We start from the raw sequence: 6,000 nt of genomic DNA, 5'->3' as shown, positions 1-6,000 counted from the left end.
CACTCATTGGCATAAGAGGTCAAGCACTCTTCTGGTTCAGGTCCTACCTGACAGATCGTTACCAATTTGTACTAGTAAATAACGAATGCTCAGAGCATTCTAGAGTAATGGTGTCCCACAAGGATCTGTACTGGGCTCCATATTATTCTAATTATATATGCTACCACTGGGCACTATCATTCGTAGGCATGGTATTAGCTTCCATTGCAACGCAGATGATACTCAGTTGTATATATCTTCTAATTACAACTAGAGGATTACAACTACAACTCTCAAGATTGAGAACTGTGTCCAGGACATTAAAAACTGGATGGCGTCTAATTTTCTTTAACTAAATTCTGACAAGACTGAGGTGCTGATTCTTGGGCCTAAAGCTGCTAGAAGCAATTGGGCTGATATTCCCCTTACCCTAGATGGTTTTTCAGTAACACCTAAATCTACTGCAAAAAGTTTAGGTGTCACTATTGTTATGTCTTCATTAAGATAACATACAGAAAAACATTATGCAAAGTCTGCATTCAATAATGTGACTCACACACGCATGGAGGTACATTGGAACTCTACGCTTTTATTGAAATGTTCACCTGAACTAACATAATGCTAGTGCCATCTACAGGATGACTTATGTAACAACAATGTAAGTTTAACCAATACATAACAACTATTGATTCTGATCTTTCATTTGACGGACATGTATGCAATGTCACTAAGGCTGCCTTTTTCCATTTACGTAATATCGCCAAGCTGAGACACTTACTTTCATTAGCTGATGCAGAGAAGCTGGTCCTTGCTTTTGTCTCGTTGAGATTGGACTACTGTAATAGTCTTCTAATTGGATGCTCTAAACAGTCCATAAAGAAGCTACAACTTGTACAAAATGCCTTACACTCAGGGTTCGAATTACGGGGGGGATTGGGGGGGTCAGACCCCCCCGTTTAAGGCATCAACCCCCCTAAAGGGGCAAAACCAATAATTGGGGGGGGGGGGGGGGGGGGGGGGGGGTCAAAACATTTAAATGTACTTCTCACATATAATGTTAAATACTACAAAAAAAATGCAGTGTCTATGGCTGGAAGAATATTCTGATACGATTTCAAGCACCCCTAAAGTGGATCATACCATTCCGTGTTAATAGCCATTCGTGTTTGCCTGCCTGACTCATTATCGTTCAGGTATTCCTGTGGCAGAGATCATGTAGAATATAAATAAAATTTTGATGGCAAGAAATCTGAGGAAAGATAGCAGCCAATAGCATTGTGTGTGTTTTTGCAGGATTAACTGTGGATTTTGTTGTATAATATATTATGACTATAAAGGTTATTGTGTGATATGTGCTACATACAGCTGATGTAATGGATTTATCATTTACGTGCTGTAGACATTACAGTAAGAAAGCAAGACACTGTAAGGATGGTAAGACTTCAGTTTACTGAAGCACGCGCTTGCGCTGTACTGGTTTTCATTTACACCCTGAAAAAAACTTGACCCCCCCAATTATCATTGTATAATTCGCACCCTGCTTACACTGGCTTCCGATTAAATATTGCATTGAATTTAAAGTTCTTCTGTTAACCTATAAGGCGTTAAATGGTCTTGCCCCACAACCCATCTCGCCCTTTGCGCTCCCAAAATGCTGGATTTCTCCTAGTTCCAAAAATTTGTAAGACTACAGCCGGAGGCAGAGCTTTCTCCTTTAAAGCCCCTCAATTATGGAATAGCCTTCCAACTCCAATCCGAGATTCTGACACAGTTCCAATCTTTAAATCTAGACTTAAGACTCACCTATTTAATCAAGCCTTCAGCTAATATTCCCCTTGTAAGGTGTAGGGGCTTGGGGGCCCCCAGACGTTGTGATTTCTGGTGATCTGAGATGTTGATGCTGTCATCGAGCTGTGTCGTGGCATCACTCTAGTTGTGACAATGACTTGACTGGAAAGCAATGTCTCAGTGAGCCCTCATGCCTGTGGTCACCTCTGAACCCCTCCCTTTAGTTATGCTGCTATAGATTAGCCTGCCGGAGCCACATGCTCATCACTGGCACGTGAGCTATGTACATTAAAATCAATGGTGGTTTAAATTCATGTCTACTCAGTCTGTACTTGCATGCCTCTACCCAAGATGATTGGATACAGGCACCTACTGGCACCTGGGGGATGGTCTGGCTTGCTGGTGGATGTGCTGATGCCGGGGTTGGATGAGCCGTTGCCACGAGGGGTCGTGCTGATGCTAGCCCGCCTGAGGCCCACCGCCTGCACCGAGGGGACTGAGGCTGCTTGGCCGGGGAACAGGAGCCTTGACTGTTGCTGTGGAACTTTGAAACCACCCTGCGACCACAGACTTGTGTTAACGGGCCGCCCAATGGAGGATGGGTTCCCTTTTGAGTCTTGGTCCTCCCGAGGTTTCTTCCTAATCCCCACCCGATAGGGAGGTTTTCCTCGCCACTGTCGCCTTTGGCTTGCTCATTAGGGATCTGCACCCATACGATTGTAAAGTCGCTTTGTGACAACGTGTGTTGTGAAAAGCGCTATATAAATAAATTTGACTTTGACTTTGACATTCCTTTTCCAACTATTTTATCTGCTGTTGAACATCCACTTGGGAAACCTGGACAATGTGGTTTGACTTCAATAATCATATATTATCATATCATTGAATGAAGGGAAGAAAAGCATTTTCAGAAATTATTTTAAGTTCAAATTGCAATAAATCCACATACTTTATATAATTTAGGTCTGCTATCTTAATCTATACAATTATACAAAGACACAAATATGGAAAAATATACAATATTTCATAGGGTGTTGTGATGGGCAGGGTGAGCAACTAAAAAGGAACCGATCACGCCAAGTCTCAGGGAAAGAGGATGGTTTAATAGAAAGTGTGCAAACCAAAAACCCGTGCATTGTTCCAAATGAAGGAAATAATAACCAGCAGTCAACTGGTACAAAGACAAGACATATATAGACGAACAAACGACCCTCAGGTGAGACAAATCACGGGTCCCGCCCACCTGAGGGACAAACATCACGTGACCAAAACAGGACAGCTGCCGCTGTAACCGGGGCAAGGGGCCCCCCCACAACGTGACAGGTGTCCTAATGTTTTCACATGACTGTGTGTTTGTGTGTGGGAGTGTGTGTATATATATACGCCGTCCTGTCCGGACCCAATCACATTCCTGATAAACTGGATACGGACCCAAATGGCAAAAAAATTTTAACGGGAGACTAAATTTTAATTTTATTTTCAGACGAGTGTTACGTTCACCACCCATTTGAGTGTTACGTTCCCCCCCCCGCTCAACAACTTTCGTTCGCCACCGCGGACCCGGACCTAAGGTCTGAGCTATCTGCCAAAAATGGACCGCGGAAAGATTTAATTGATTACCCCTGGTGTAGGGCCTCCTTTTGCGGCCAATACAGCGTCAATTAATCTTGGAAATGACATTTACAAGTCCTGCACAGTGGTCAGAGGGATTTTAAGCCATTCTTCTTGCAGGATAGTGCCCATCTAGCACAAGTATTGGGCCAAGGGAATGCCATGATATGCCCAAACCATCACTGATCCACCCCCATGCTTCACTCTGGGCATGCAACAGTCTGAGTGGCACGTTTCTTTGGAGAGTTCACCGTAACTCTCCCGGATGTGGGGAAATCAGTAAAGGTGGACTCATCAGAGAACAATACGTTTCACATTATCCACAGCCCAAGATTTGCACTCCTTGCACCATTGAAACTGACATTTGGCGTTGGCATGAGTGACCAAAGATTTAAATATAGCAGCCCGGCCGTGTATATTGACCCTGTGGAGCTCCCAACGGACAGTTTTGGTGGAAACAGGAGAGTTGAGATGCACATTTAATTCTGCTGTGATTTGGGCAGCCATGGTTTAATGTTTTTTGGATACAATCTGGGTTTGCACCCAAACATCCCTTTCAGACAGCTTCCTCCTGCGTCCACAGTTAATCCTGTTGGGAGTGGTTCATCCTTCTTGGTGGTATGCTGACATTACCCTGGATACCATGACTCTTGATACATCACAAAGACTTGCTATCTTTTGACCCTTTCTAGGAGTGAAGCACATCTTCTCTCATATAGGCCTGGGATAATTTTTTGGGAAAGTGTTTCTGCTTGGAAGTACATACATTGGATTAGGAGCATGAATTTAGATTCTGAATCATTGTGTAATCATTATAGCCAGTTGCTCATCGATTGTGTTTTGTTTTACCGGAATTTGACTGCTGGACATCCTGAACCATCTCATCTTACATGTCAGTTTCATGCCACTTTGTAGAGAATTACAAAATGATTTCTTGTCTACTGGATTGTATTGAGTTCAGTGACAGACACACTTCTGAGAACCTAGCAAAGGAGCTGCTCAAAGTGGCAAAAGAGTTTTGTAAGTTTTGTAAGTGAAGATGATAGTGAAATTCTTCCACAGGAGCACAGCAGCCACAGAGAAGCTCAAATCTATGCAACAACAGATGGGCATGCCTGAGCTGGAACTAAAACAAGAATGTGTTACTTGGTGGAACTCCACCTTCCATATCCGGATTCTGGACTCCAAGGCTGCAGTCAAATCCACACGGGCTGTTATTGACGCACCTGTTGATCCTCTGTGCCAAGAAGAATGGGATGTACTGCAGGAGGCTGCACTGTTCTGGAGTCATTTGAGCAGGTCACTGTGGAGATCAGTGCAGACAGTTAAAGTGCAGACAGGTAAAATGTTATCATGCTATTCAGTTAATTAGTTTTTGTATAATTACTATGAAAATAGATGACTAGATATAAAATAACATAGGCTACTGCTAAATAAAACAAATATTTTTAACACTTACTGTTTATTCTTTTTCATTCTTTTTCTTATGTTACAGCCTTTATGATGTTAATCCTGTGCAAGGGTCTGCAGAGAGTAACCATGGGGAAATTAAGGAGTTAGTGGACACTCTCTGTGCATCTATGGAAAGAAAATTCCATAGTATGAAATATACCACTGTTTTGTCAGAATCCACCGTTCTTGACCCAAGATGACCCAAGCTGGCCATCAGTGAAAATAGAGCAGTAGATGAAGCTCTTCAGAGAATAACTGCAGCAGCAGCAAGATCCCGTCAGTCAAGTCCAGCAGGAGTCCAGGACAGAGAAAAGACAGCAGAGGACAAACAAAAGGAAGCACAAGCATCTGCTGTTTGGGGGTTCTTTGAAGAATCAGCAACCACTTAACTACAAGGAATCCATCAGCAGATGCAAAAATTTGATCCCTGTTTTTTTATGCTGATCTTCATTAAAGCCAAACTTATAACTGCTGCTTTTTTTCCCCTTTCATTTAATTTTGTTGATTGATGCTTTGTTGATGTTTTGTTGTTTCCATGTATAGAGTTGCAAATTTACAAATAATTTACTGTCAGGGCTGGCTCCAGGACATGTTCTTCTGTCGCCACCAGGAGGAACCCACGAGTCAGACCTCAGCCCAATCAGCGGAGATGACCTGCACCTGTCATCCTTGTGTTTTAAGGAAGACAGATGCAGTGTCTCACCGCTGAGTTATCTGTCTACTTTGCTGCCAACCTTGTGATGGAAGTTTGATGATTTCTAGTGATGGCAAACCGAAGCTTTGTGAAGCACTGAAGCTTTCCTCCGAAATGAGTTGAAAAAAGGTTCATTACTCGAAGCTTCATGACACAGTGTACAGTACCGGCATCTGGTGGCCAAAACCATGAAGTGCTTCATGTATCTTGTGGTTTGAAGACAAGGGAACTGTTTTTTACAGCATAAACTGTTTAAATGCATTAAAATTTTGACATTTGTTGTTTCAATAAAGACAACTGATAAAACTACATTGCTTGTTGTGCATGTTTTCCAAATCTAACTGCTGGGTTGAGTAGAATGCTGAGAAAAAGCAGTGATGGCTGAATAATAAAAATCACACAGTGATCTTACATTACATTTAGGGCATTTGGCAGACACCCTTATCCAGAGCGACTTACATTTTTATCTCATTTTT

This window comes from Brachyhypopomus gauderio, chromosome 15, assembly GCF_052324685.1.
Source record: "Brachyhypopomus gauderio isolate BG-103 chromosome 15, BGAUD_0.2, whole genome shotgun sequence".
Classification (NCBI taxonomy): domain Eukaryota; kingdom Metazoa; phylum Chordata; class Actinopteri; order Gymnotiformes; family Hypopomidae; genus Brachyhypopomus; species Brachyhypopomus gauderio.
This window is presented reverse-complemented; position numbering follows the sequence as displayed.